The sequence below is a fragment of the Meleagris gallopavo genome, chromosome 28 (assembly GCF_905368555.1).
Source record: "Meleagris gallopavo chromosome 28, MGAL_WU_HG_1.1, whole genome shotgun sequence".
Classification (NCBI taxonomy): Eukaryota; Metazoa; Chordata; class Aves; order Galliformes; family Phasianidae; genus Meleagris; species Meleagris gallopavo.
The window spans coordinates 4,055,672-4,069,660 of record NC_139431.1 but is presented as its reverse complement, the minus strand read 5'-3'; the positions used below and the strand labels follow the sequence as shown (position 1 = coordinate 4,069,660).

The following is a 13,989-nucleotide window of genomic DNA, read 5'->3' as shown; positions in this document are numbered from 1 at the left end:
TATTCTGTATGAGAGATACAGAAAATGTCACTCAAGTAAAAAAAAAGCCCAATTATTTTGAGGACAAATATTAAAAATTGAATGTTTTGGAGCTTAGAGAAACAGAGTTTCAAGGATTTTGCCCTCCAGTGCAAACTGCTCATGCTTATGTTGTAGCAAAGGAGGAACATCTTGACTACAAGAGTCTTAGTGGAAGAAAACTGGCAATGCCTTTATAGAAATGTATTTAATTTCTGTGTTTGCAGTTTTCCCAGCTTCATCCCTAGATGCTGGCCTCGAGGGCCCTAAGGATGTCACAATTTTAAACAGTCTTATAAATCTAGGAGGGGAAATGAGCTGTCTCTCAAACAGAGAGCCTTGGAGAATGTCTAGGGGGCTTTACCAGCGGAGCTGCTGAAACAAAGCTATGATTCAGGGGTCTCTGACCTTTCCCAGCCCTCCTCCACCAGTGTCAGCCTGCAGCCTGCTCTTTAAAAGTTTCTGCTCACCCAGGGAGCAAAATTAGAAATCTTCTCCAGGGACAGTTTTTCTTCCATCAAGCCACTCATCAGTCCACTGAGGCATGGAAACCAAAAAGGAAAGTCAGTTAAAAGAATGTATGTCGCTTGGTAAGGATTTCCCACAGCAGAGTGTAAATGTCCAAACGACCTCATCAGCAGAGTCCCAGCCTTTACTGTAGGTCTGGGTGTTCTGTCTGTACTGTGGTGGTATAGAAAAGTGCCAAGCACTGTGCAGGTGATGCATGCATCAATACAGCAGATGTGCAAGCGTGTTTGAACTGCTTAACATCAGCACTTATCAAATCTTGAAGACACTCTGGCCCCTTCGACAAATAAAAGCATTCATTCAGATGTGCATGGCATTTCATGAATGGAATCATTATTATCTTCTCCAAAAATTTTTGGTCTTATGCTTAATATAATATAATATAATATAAAATAATATAATATATATTGCTTCTTGGAAACAAATCCTTGTTAGTCTCGTTGTTTGTTTTTTTTGTTTTTGGTTTTTTTTTTTTTTTTTTCCTAATTGTGGATCAGCACAGAACAGGGTACAGTTGATAAATACCTCAAATACCTGGAAGGTGATTGCTGTAGAGCAGGGTTGGTCTCTTCTCGCTGGTGACAAGAGACAGGATGAGGAGAAATGGCCTCAGGTTGTGCCAGGAGAGGTTTAGGATGGATATCAGGAAAAACTTCTTTACAGAAAGGGTTGTTAAGCACTGGAATGGGCTGCACAGGGAGGTGGTTGAGTCACCATCCCTGAATGTGTCTAAAAACCATCTGGATGTTGTGCTCAGGGACCTGATTGAGCTGTTTCCAGAGTTAGGGTAGTATGGTCAGGTTGTGGTTGGACTTGATGATCTTTAAGGTCTTTTCCAACCTGGTCAATTCTATGATTCTTTGACTTAATATGGAGAAAATTCAAATAAACTAAAAATCCTGGTGCAATGCACTTTTATTTATTATTATTTTTTTTTTATTCCCTAGGCCTTTTTAAAGTCAACCCTAGGAAACATCCCATTTTGGCGACTCCTTGTAATTCACGTTAATGTTCTTTCAGCAGCACAGTTGCTGCTTCCACGCTGTGAGCATCTCCTGTATTTGCTTTAGAAGTGCTTCCTGCTGATGCTTTAAACACAGGAAGGGAAAGGTTGGTCACAAAATGCCTTCTGAGCGCAGAGGAGAAGCCTGCTTGGGGCTGGGGCTGCATGCAAGTCAAAATACTTTTCATTGAAGCTACTATTTTTCTATACCCTTTTACTCTTTTTCTGTGCTTGCAGTGACAGCTGTAGGTATCTCGCGTAACCAGCTGCTCTCTGTTCACAGCTATAGGTGCTGGTGCCCTGTATGTCCATGAATGGATGGTTTAAGAGCCTGATGTAGTTAAGCAACACGAACACAGGGCATTCCTCCTCCGCTCTACCCTTGGAGCTGAAAGGCAAAATATTGGAATGGTAAGAAATGGTTTGCTTCCCTCTGTTTCCTTCAGTGTAAAAGTTGCAAATTCCCTAACTGAATCTCAATAATGAATTGATATCAGGAAAAACTTCTTTACAGAAAGGGTTGTTAAGCACTGGAATGGGCTGCACAAGGAGGTGGTTGAGTCACCGTCCCTGGACGTGTTCAAAATGCATCTGGATGTGGTGCTCAGGGACCTGATTGAGCTGTTGCCAGAGTTAGGTAGTATGGTCAGGTTCTGGTTGGACTTGATGATCTTTAAGGTCTTTTTCAACCTGATCAATTCTATGATTCTATGATTCTATGATCTCCTTCTGTACTAAATTCCAGTTTACACTGTGGCAAGTAAATGTAGCAAATATTGAACCTCCATCCAATACAAACTGCCTTAACATAAGTGGTGAATCATACCAAACATCTGTTTCTCTAAATATCTCATTTCCTATAATAATGACTAAAGGATAAGCATGGAAATGCATAAGATTAGGACACACATCATATAAACGGGCTCCATAACATTATCTCACTCTCCAGAAACTCGCATTTTAGGAATTTCTTAAATCAGAAGACAGCAGCAGTCCTCTCAGGATTTCCTTTCCAGGAATGTGTTCTCCTTTGAACTCCTGCAAACTTTCCATGCCTGTGACATTGTGCAGCAAGAAGTTCGGCGCTGAGCTGTCTGTCACAAGGGAAACAGTCGTCTTCTCTTTACTGTGAGACCAGCTTTGTTGCCCCCTACTTCTCATAGTGTAGAAAACACACCAGAATTACCTTTGCTACGTTTCTCATGACCCAAAACAATTCTAATCAGACTCTCCTCTTTTCATGTCTTGTTGCCCACTTTCTAAACCCATCCCTGCAGTGTATAGGGACCTCTGCTTTCACATATCACAACAGTCCTTTCAGTCCTGAACTGTGCTTTCTGAAATATTGACTGTGATTTTTGAATGATTTTGATGTAACTTCAGACTGAAAAAAACCCTGTAATGACTTACTCCAAGCAAACAAGACAACAGGATAGTTTCTTCCCTGCTCTGTAGCTCTGTCTGCAATACTAAATGCTTTTATTGTTGGACAGCCTCCCTGTACTGCAGTCCTGTAATTCAGTTACACAGAAGAGATGTAGGACATGGAAATTTGGTCAAGTAGAATGTGCTGAAGTTATCATAGTTACATCACTTATCGAACTTCATAATTAAATGGTTTAGCAAGACCAACATGCACTACTGTATACAGTCATGGTTCATACAGTAACAATACTTATTTATAGATATGCATTAAAGATTACCTGTCACCAGAGTAAGTTCAGGTCATGAAGACATCACACTAAGGACAAATGAAGTGTACTTGAAAATCTCCTGGAACTAGAAGGAAAAAAAAACAACAAGTGAAAATGAAGCTTGTGCATACCTGAAAGCTCATTGGGAATTGGATTTTTTCCCCAAGTCTTTAAGGAGCCTTATAGGATTCACTGCTGCAACAACCATTTCATTTCAGAGCCTCACAGCTGTACGTACTGAACAGCTGAGCCCTTCCAAGACTGCTGCATCTCTGTTTCTAGAGACTTAATTAATTTTAAAACAAAAGGGTTAGGATTACAGCTGATGGTAGCACAGGTGATGCACAGTTTTATCCACATGGCTGTTTTAAATGCGGCATCCAGACTCTGCTCTCTGATCTTTCTAAACTTTGAATCTGGCTCTTTATTAAAGTATTTTGAATATAAAAGACCATATTAGAATGCCCCCTATTATTTGGACCGGGTGGGAGGTGATATTTTCAGCAGCGTCCAATTTTTATAGGATCTCTTTATGCCCAAGATTCCTTAGTATTTATTTGGTTATGTACCCATGTCCTCTGGGAGTCTGTCTGAGAACTTTCTGCCGTGGTTTTGTTTGGTGTTTGAATTAGCACTCAATTTCTGTTTTACGTTGTTCAGTCAAGTCTTATCCTCCCCGTCCCCTGCCTCGCCCCTGATGAAATTTGGGTTTCTTTCACCCTGTTTGAAGAATTTTTTTTCAGGCATTAACCCTCTGAGCCTACAGATTAACCATCCTGGCATAATTAAAGCCTGAAATTTGAAAACAATCAATAAAAGTGAAACAATGACACTATCTGGAAATAAATGTTACCAAGATGGATCAGCTTACATTGCTTTAAGGGCTATATGGGATTTGTTCTCATCTGGGAAATAATTTGCTAATGCAGTATGGATTTAAGGTCCACTTCAACCTAAACCATTCTATGATTCTATATCTAAAATACACCAGTCTGTCAAAAGTTGTACCAGGTGATCCCTTACACTGCAGCTTAATTTAGCAGAAGGAAAATGCCACTCTATACTTTGTTTGGACAGCCTGGGTTAGTACCAGATCTGGAGGTTGGTGGCCCTGCCTGTAGCAGGGGGGCTGGAACTTGATGATCCTTGGGGTCCTTTCCAACCCAAGCCATCTTATGATTCTATGTTTATATTTCAATTTAATAACATTTGAAGAACCAAACGTATGTTCTCATCAAAGATTTCTCTTTGACCAAAAACAGCATCCAAAGGAAACCACAGAACACTGCGCACCAGTTTTAATGACCTTAACTTACTTAGTTGTTCCATGTTTTGCACTGCTTCCAGTTCTTTTAGGTATTTCAAAGGACAGTTGAGTATTGTGAAATGTGGTTGTAATTATTAAAAAAAAAAAAAAAAAAGTAATCCTTCAAAATATTGTGTTAAACATATTATCTTAAATATTTATGCAACAGATGCTGATGCTTTGCCCTAAGGTTAATGTGGACCCATTTAGCCTCTGTTACTGAGTCACCGTGGCAGAAATTAGAACGTTATGTTTGTATTTAGATTATCTATTACAAACACATCTGGGTGACCATCCTGGGATTAATTTCTTGAAGTCTGACATTTGCGTACCTTATTCTGATCTGGTCCTCTCAGGGTCTGTTGTCAATTCCATAACTACCTCCCCCCATTCAGCCGAAGGAAGGGAAATAAGAAAATTGAAAGGTCAGACTTCTGAAGTCATCTTCGCCATGTGCTTAACATTTACATCATCAAATTAATGGAATAACTGCAACCACAAGCACAAAAGATAAAGGACAGAAGCTCTTTTTCCTTCGCAGTACAAATCCTTCTCACACAGAAGCTCACACTGAATCTTTTCCCAGCTGTACAGGATTTACTTCCCATTCTCTTCCAAGATGCCAGAAACTCAGCCTCTAGCTAAAGCTTGCTAAGACAACTCTTTTTTGTTTCTCTTGGTGAAGCAGATGCACCACATTCTAAACACTTGCTCTTTCCACCATGAGAAATGTTCTGGGACAGAAACAGCCCCAAAAGATCGAATGTTATCATTTCTTTTCTCATTATGCCAGTTTACACCACTGTTGTCAGTGAATGTAAGAAACATTAGTAAGTACAAGCTGTGGTAATTCCTGGAGATTGCCTTACAGTGATCTGGAAGCCTACCTGCCTCTCCATGGAGTCCAAAGAGAGTCATGCCATCCATCTCCCTGAAGTAGAACTGGGCCCTGAAGTCTGAAAACTGCAATATTTTGTATAGTTCTGCCTATATACCAAATATCCTTAGCATCCAAAATCCACTTGGCAGGTCTTTGATCAGGCACTAAGTTTCATATGTATGAACCAATCCATGCCAGAATGAGAGTCTTTTCACCAGTGTGTAACCAACTTGTTAATGTGAGCAAATGAAGCATCAGAGAAGGGTAAGGAAGAGGGAAAAAATAAGGTCAGATCTATAAAGTAAGTAATCTCTAAGGATTAAGCAGTGCTTCTGTGTAGTGCTTCCTCCACCAAAAGAAAAAAAAGACAAGATTCGGTGCTCTCAACGTAAATGACTATGAAGACTGGCTGACCTCTGTGCCTTTGGCAGATACCACAAAATAGTATAAATAAATTGGAGCAAAACTTCTATGTCGTGCAAAAGGTTATCAGGGTACCCCAAAAAGACATAAAACATTTGGTAAGATGCTAAATGCAGTATTATCCATGTAACATCTACAGTCATCTGGGGTAGGCAAACTCAGGCCAGGGCAACAGAAGTTGAGGTTTATGTCCTAGGGTCGAGATTAAATTTAAATAAGACACACACTGCTTGCTTGTTAGCTGAGACAAACATGATGTCACTCATTTACTCTGCAGACACTCCCCCTGTAATACACTCAGTGCTAAACTGAGAGATGTTCTTAAGAATGTCATAGGTGAGGAAGTGAGCAGGAGGAAATGGTACCTCTGTTTTGATACCTGGGTTAATGGAAACTTATTTGAAACACTGGAAGTTATGTAATAGGGTACAACCAGTTATCAGGTGTTGCCTATTGAGAGGGAAAACTACACAGAGCCACATCTGACTTTAAAAAGCTTCCTGTAATGCTGATTTACTTTGAGATGGCACCTAGAAAGAACGTCGTCTTCTGAAAGCATCTGCTGTAATGCACAGCCCAAGAAATGCACACAAACAGCTGTAATTACTAATAAAAACACGTGTTTTGTAAGTGCTGGAAAGCCTTCAATTTAGCATCTCTGTAAATGCCGGAAAGCTCTTAGAATAAACGACCAGAATTCCTCCTTCTGGCAAGAGCCCCACCTGAAGGCTCTACCAAAGAAGAGCATTAGCAGTCATTTTTTGCAGCTGGCGAAGGAAAATACAAGTTTAGGTGAAGAATCTGTCACAATTTCCAACATGAGAAAGGAAAGCAAGAGGGAACTTGTCTGAGTCTGCCTTCTCGCAGCAGGAGGGCTATGAAAGTGTTTTTGATGTCAGACAAAACCATTCTTTGCAATGGATAAAATGCAACAGAAATGGACAAGGTGCAGTTTTGGGAAGTGATGCTTTTTGACTGTGATGGTGCTGTGGTGAACGTTTCAATTCAGTGTCAGTTTTGTAAAATTCAAAATCTGAGTATCTCTCTATGCTCTTCACCTTCTAGAATGGTTTCCAGTGTGGCTTACTTCCTTTAACAATCTTTAACTACTATCTGCAGGCACCAATTATCTGTTATTATTATTTCTGCAGTTTAACAACACAAAGCAAAAGCAGAAATAAATAAGAGAGAACAGAAGTAGCTCATGAAGTCCAAAAACATGCATAAGATTTGATACACAATGAATTAATTTCTTCTCATTCAGTCCGCGCCAGGACAGCGGCTCCAGGGCTGTGTGGTCCTAGAGCTTTAAAGTCATTGAAATTCTAATCTTTAAAAAACACTGAAAGATGAACTTTGACTGTACAAACCTTTAAATAAAAATAGCATTTTTACTAATGTGCTCTTCCCAAGTGCCTGCTTCTTCGTAGTAGGTTTCCCATCCTAATACTGTATGTTTTTGCAGCTGGCAATTGACACTGCCAATGAGCCTTTATGTTCAATGTTATTTAATATATTCCCATCAGAAAGTTATTTTTACTTTTCAGTTTCAGTATCTTCTTGAAGTGTCCTGCATATAACCTTCATATTGTAATGTGCATTTTTTCCCATAGGATAAAAAAAAATAAGGATTCAAACAACAATATTGAAAGAATTTAGACCCATTTGCTGAGAAAAAGAATTTTACAGAATGGAAAAATGCTTTATTTTACTGGGGGAAAAAAAAAAAAAAGGAAGAAATGCAACTTTTTAATTTAAACAACACCATCATAATGAAATATTGCCATTTAATTTTAGTGGTATGGCATGGAAGGATAAGATGTTCAGTTATCATCATGCGTGGTTCTTTTTGTCAGGGCTGTGCTCCATCCTTACACCCCCAGCTTGTATTGGTAGTGGAAGCTGCCTCGACCCAGTTGCAGGACGAACAGCTGGATTTGTTGAACCTCATGAGGTTCTGGGCCCAGTGCTCAGCCTGTTTAGGTCCCTGGGTGGCATCCCAGCCCTCAGGTGTGTCAACCACACCCCACAGCTCGGTGTCATCAGCACACTTGCTGAGGGTGCATTCAACTCCACTGTCAACGTCACTGATGGAGATATTAAAGCATATTGGCCTCAGCACCAACCCCTGGGGGACACCACTCATCACTGATCTCCATCCAGACATGGAGCCATTGATCAGCACTCTCTGGATTCGGTCCTGCAGATTGTGCTTCATCCATTGAACCGTCCGCCCATCAAATCCACACCTTGCCAATTTGCAGAGAAGGATATTGTTTACTCTCTCACCATGCTTGTAGCATGAATCTTTAATTGGCATTTTGTCCACGTTTCTCACAAAGAGATGGGTTCGTTTTCTGCGTTTGAAGAGTAGGTACAAATTACATGCCTGCTCAGAACATCTCTGCCATTGTTGCATTATAGTAAGATGTACATTTATTTTCTGCAGTAAGCTACTAAACAAGTATACTTGGGATACAAGTATCCCCTTCCCTTGGACTGAGAAAATTTTTGTTCACACACAAGCAGTATAAATATACTGTGAACTCTTTAAAGATCTTCAACCCGACACTTTGTGTTGAATTAGAAAAACAATCTTATGTGGCTACAGAAATAATGTTTGCATTCTATCAGTGTTGTCTCCGCCAAATGCTGGATTATCTGTTTCACATTCATTTAAACACAGGAAGGTTATAACAGGTCAGACAGCAATCTGGGCTTTATTGGCTGGGAAAACTGACCTCATAAATCTGATTTGATACATCTGTCCTTTCAGCTGTCTGCATGTATGCCTGTGCATTCAGTTGGCCATCTGCCTACTCAGTGGCAGATCAGCTCCTGTGGCTACTGCACGGAGGATTTTCCAAGTCCCCCTCTCTGCCACAGAAATAAATATATTTGAAGGAAGTTCAGAAAGGAAGACATGTTTGTGGCAGCTCGTAGGTGCCCATGAGAGACAGTGTACTCTTATGATGAATGGTCAGGAAACCATTGAAACTATCCTGAGCATGCTGTTATGCCAAATATTGCTGGAAACAGATGATGCTACTCTCCTTGCCATACTTTCTGAGTACACCTGAGGGTCTGTGGTTGAAGAACATCACGATGTAATGTTGTGTCTCATATTGCAAATACTTACCAACTTCCACCTGATTGGTGTCTATCACTTGAATCCAATTAGAAGCTACTAATTTTCAAAGAGACCAAGATTATAGTGGAAGTGAAGGACTGGAGCTAGTGTTGTAAAACTAGAAAACAGTTATTATGATGTAACACTTCTTCCAGGTGAACACGGAATGCTGAATTCCATTTTCTAGAGTGAAATGTCTCCCTTTGTTTATCACCAAAGGCCTATGAAGTCTGTGTCTCTGCAGCACAGTGTACGAAAGAGTTTTTGGAATGAAGTCACCAGCAATCCCTTTTCCCTGCATTGCTCTGACCATTCCATTATTTAGGACTGTCTACAGAAGCGCATGTCACTTGTATTCCACCAGTAAACTAACCTAAAAGAATTAGTGACATGAGACATAAATAAAAGTACGTTCTGCTCATTGCCTTTCCAAAATGAAGACTGACAATCTATATAAAGAGGTTGCTTTTTTTTTTTTACCAAGAGGACCTGTTGTGGGTTGATTGCCTCTCACCAGCTCAGGTTGCAAATGCTCATCCAACGTGGCCTTGGGCACCTCCAGGGATGGGGCAGCAGCAGTGCCAGGGCTTCACCACTTTCTGAGTGAAAAATCCCCTCCTCCCATCTAACATAAATCTCCCCTCTTTTAGTCTAAAACTGCTTCACATCTTTCTTGTGCTGGGAGCCCAAAGTGACAGCAGACAAAGGTAGAAGCGAGTGGCAAATATGGCAATTTTAGAACATTTCCCTCCTGCCTGAAATTTTCAATAGATGCAGATGGAATTTTGTGCTTAATCAACATTTCTTTTCCAAATGTCTCAATTCATTACTGGATGCATATAGCAGCAGTGAAGACACACCTGAGGAGCCTGGCATCTGCATTGATTTAGGTTTGTTCCAAGAACTGGTGTTTAACTTCATAGTGAGACTGTGAAGGATTAAAAAACAGATCAGCCTCCACACTATGGATAGATTCAGCAGTCCAGCTGCTTACAAGCAAATAAAAAAATAGGCTCGTGCTATCGATCTAATTTTCTGCTGTGTGCTCAGAGCATGAAGCTGTTTGATCTGATTTTACGATGCTTCCGCTTCCCAACACCCCTTCTAGTAGTGCAGCATAAGATTAGAAAGATCATGGGAACAGCAGCTGATAGAATAATCCACTCATTGATTTCTTCTCCCTGTTTACCCCCAGTGTTTTAATTGAATTTTGTGGTTCAGCGTTTCAGGCCGTGCTTTCAGAGTCAACCAGAGTACAGAGTAAAGCAATGGGAAAAATCAAATTCTTGAATTTTGTCCAAATGGTATTGGACAAAAATAGACTCCAAGATTCTCATTGCAAATTTGACTCTGGAATGAAGGTTGTGGTTTTTGTTGGTTTTTTTTTTTTTTTTTTTTGGTTGTTGTTGTTGTGCTTTGTTTTTTTTTTTTTTTCTTTTCAGGCAGTTCTTCTCTGCAGTAAGAGCAATGTGAAAAGAAGAATACTGGGAAAGGGAAATTTTTCTTGTTCCCAGCAAGCAGGTTAAAATTTTAAGGAAACTGGAGGTTTTGAAGAATTCACTCTTGACACAGAAGTCAGAGAAGAAACACATGAGAGGGACAAGTTGCTGCCAATCACAAAAGATTTCAATGTCAATCAGAGTAGAGCTTGGTTTGCAGTCTCTCATCAGTGCACTTGGCAATTGCCAAAAATTTACATTGTGGACACCTAAAGGCACTGCCAGATTAAGTATAATTCTAAGAGAAAGGCAGAGATTTAAGAATAGATATTAACTGTTCATTTTCACTCCAGTGCTGGATCTTCGCATGTACTTTTTCCCAACACTTAAGCTTCAGTCAAGTAAGAGCATTCTCCAACCTTGAGAAAACACTTCTTCCTGTTTTACCTGGTGAATGCCTTTAAGAATCCAGCAGCTGAGATTTACAGACATCCTCAAAGCGTTTGGATGATAAATTGTAGTTCAATTTCTCTCTGTGCTTCAGTGTTCCATGCAAACTGCAGGTAAATGCTCCTTCCTATTTAGAAGACATGGCACGAAGACACAGCTTCATTCAAAAATGAAGGTATGTCAGCTGTGCTCTATACTTCTGCAAAAGTACAAATGGCTAAGAAACTGAAAGGCTCTATGTGTAAACAGAAAATACATGGAGAAGGAAAAAGGAGCACACACAACTTTTCACATTGATCACAACGTTTGTACGATGAATTTGGGCCCACAAGTTTAGAGCTGAGGAATAGGCAGGCACTCTTAATATTCCATAAGATACCCTGGACACTGTTCCCTACATTAGAAATAATAAGGATATGTAAGTTTGACATCAGCTCTTAATAAAGTAATGCTTCATTAGTTTTCAAGCAGAATGACTTTACCCATCTGATGGCTTGCATGTGAAATGACACAAATTTTGAAAGGTCTTACAGAATCACAAATACATCATAAAACTGTATTTGAATGTCCTGAGGAGAAGAGGAAAACCCAAAATACCAACCCTCCCTTCTTGCATAACAAAAAATAGTTTTCAGACACGGTATGGTTCAGCATTTCAAACGGATCACAGCATTGCAAGGACAGCAGTGCCAAGGCACACAGAAGAATGGCAGGAACTCAACGTGGATCCAAGCCTTTAGCACTCCACAACATGGATATTCTTGCAGAAGCCACGCATGGCACTACTTACAAGGCAACTACTTGTCCACCAGCATTACTGAGTGGTTTTTCAGGATGCTAGAGAGAAGAAATGAGGCAAGACCTCCAGCAGTATTACCTGCACAGTTTTCTAAACAGTAAGTGAAGTGGGCAGCCTGTTGGGCTCAATGATCTTTAAAGGTCCCTTCCAGCCAAACCGTTACTTTCTTTTCTGTTCTATGCTGTGCTATTCTGTGTACTGCAGATATTTTTCAGTGTTGTTAAGTAGTATATTAAATTTTTAAAAAAGGACATGAAATATGTGTGTAGAATTTAATGAAAACAGAAGGCAAAATGAATGTGATTTTAAAGGAATTTCAGTAAGGTTCGGTTCCAAGTACCAGGTATCACGGGTATACTACAAGAGAGGATGCAGATGATACCCACTTTCTTGTTTGTTATTCATCCCAATTCCAGGTGTAAAATGCTGTGCAAATCTCACAATAGTAATAAATCCACATTGGCTGTATTTCCTGTTGTTCAATAGCACAAAGAATATGGGAATAGAATTTTTGTCTTTGTTGAGCACTACAAGACTGTATTATATAAAGCTGCTGCTAGCACTACCCAAACATATTAGAAGTTTAACTAAGACAATGTGTTTCAGAAGAATTTGCTTTCTTTGGAGCTGGAATGTCCCCATAAAAAGGCATGATCTGTACTAGACTGAGCTGTCCAATGATCTGCAAATACTGAACACTGTGTCCCAGAGTAAACTCTGCTTTCTTCAAACCCAAATTGGTTTTATTTGTTCTGTGCATGCAACGAGCATTTTCAAATCATGCTAATGCTACATGCTATAAACCTGCATTTTGATTTGCATGGTTGGCTTTCACAGATGGTAGTTTCTGTTTGTAGTACTGCATGTCTGCTGGCAGTACCATTGGGTCTCTTAATGAGGGGAGGAGAAGGGATGTGTGTGAAAGTGTCCCTAAAAAGCAGAGCTGATACCATTTACAAGACTTGTGCCATTATCCTGATTTGCCCAATCAGGGTTTTTTTTTTCCTAGAGTCTCTCTCTTCCTGCCAGAGGTCTGAAATTAGTATTATTTACATAGATCAGCACAAGGCAAGAAAGTAAAGGACACTTAAAAGTGAGTTAGCTGAAAGCTTCACTTTGCTGCTTATGAAGGCTGAAGGATTTGAATTTTACATTTACATTGATTTATCCAGCAACGCAGTGGTGGAAATCATGGTGGATACAATCTTTGCATCACTGAAAGAAAGAAAAAACGCTGTGCGTGAGCTTTGCAGTGCTGCTAGAGGTTGACTCCATACCTGGTTTTCCTCATAGTGAAACTGAAAAGCTGCACCTTCATCCCATTTCTGATGCAGAGAACCACGCATCTCGCTGCAGAACAACTTAACACACATAAGCACTCCCACACTGGCTCAATCCAAACGTGCTTTTGGCCTGGACCTACGTCTCCAACAGTGATCAGCAGAAAATGCATGGAAAACAAGTGCAAGAAACGAGGAGTGATTCATTCTTTGATATACCCTCCCAGCTTACTGCCTTTTTTAGTAGTAACGACAAGTTGTAACATTGGCAGGGAGTCCAGCTTTTTACACTTCTACCATTTCTATTGTTGTCACACAATAGAGAGCTCGGGTCCTGGAAGACAAGTATAAAATGAAATGTTTCTACATCATTGCTCTAAATGCAATTATTTGCACTTCTTTTAGCCTTTCCTTAAAGTCTCTTTAAAATTTACCACCAAGGGCAAGAAGATATCAGAGAAAGGAATAGTGAAAAGCAAGTCCATCCTTTGAAGTCTTCTCGTGCGAAGGCAAGATCCTTCCAATAGAGCACATTCTTTAAGCTATTTTAGAATGTCCCAACAGCTAAGCCTTCTACCCTTAATAGTCAAACACAACTCATTCCAAGTTTTATGCTTAGCCTATGTTCCTGATTTCATAACAGGATTTCTCATTACATCTTTGCACTTCCTGTAGATAGGCTGAAAGGGACTACAGTCAGATGCAGAAACTGCAGCCAGCCATAGGTGGGCACTGAAATAATTTCTATTAGAGCATGGAAGGAAAATAGTAGAGACACCAGACCACGTGTGTTCCTTGCAAAATGGCATCCAGGGAGGTTTTTTTTCATGGAGAGAGAGACTTCATATAGAAGTCCACAGCTGTCTGACAAGTGCTTCATGGTTTCCAAAGAGACTTCAGATTCCAATTCAGGCCTGCTTCAGCCAAGTGCAGGAATCAGGCTGTACCAATTTTTGCTACATCCCAGAAGAAGCTGTGCAGTTACAAAGCAGAATATCTTACAACTTTTCAGCTCTTACAGAAGAATAGGGAATAAACA

The 13,989-nt window shown here is 40.1% G+C and overlaps 1 long non-coding RNA gene across 1 annotated transcript; it reads right to left on the bottom strand.

The window, feature by feature from the left end:
• Positions 1 to 913: 913 nt before the first annotated feature.
• On the bottom strand, positions 914 to 13,179 carry LOC146542634 (uncharacterized). Its single transcript, XR_014879910.1, has 3 exons — positions 12,948 to 13,179; positions 3,253 to 3,328; positions 914 to 1,937 (listed from the first exon to the last, which is right to left on the bottom strand). It is a non-coding gene; the product is annotated as an uncharacterized LOC146542634 (long non-coding RNA).
• Positions 13,180 to 13,989: the final 810 nt, after the last annotated feature.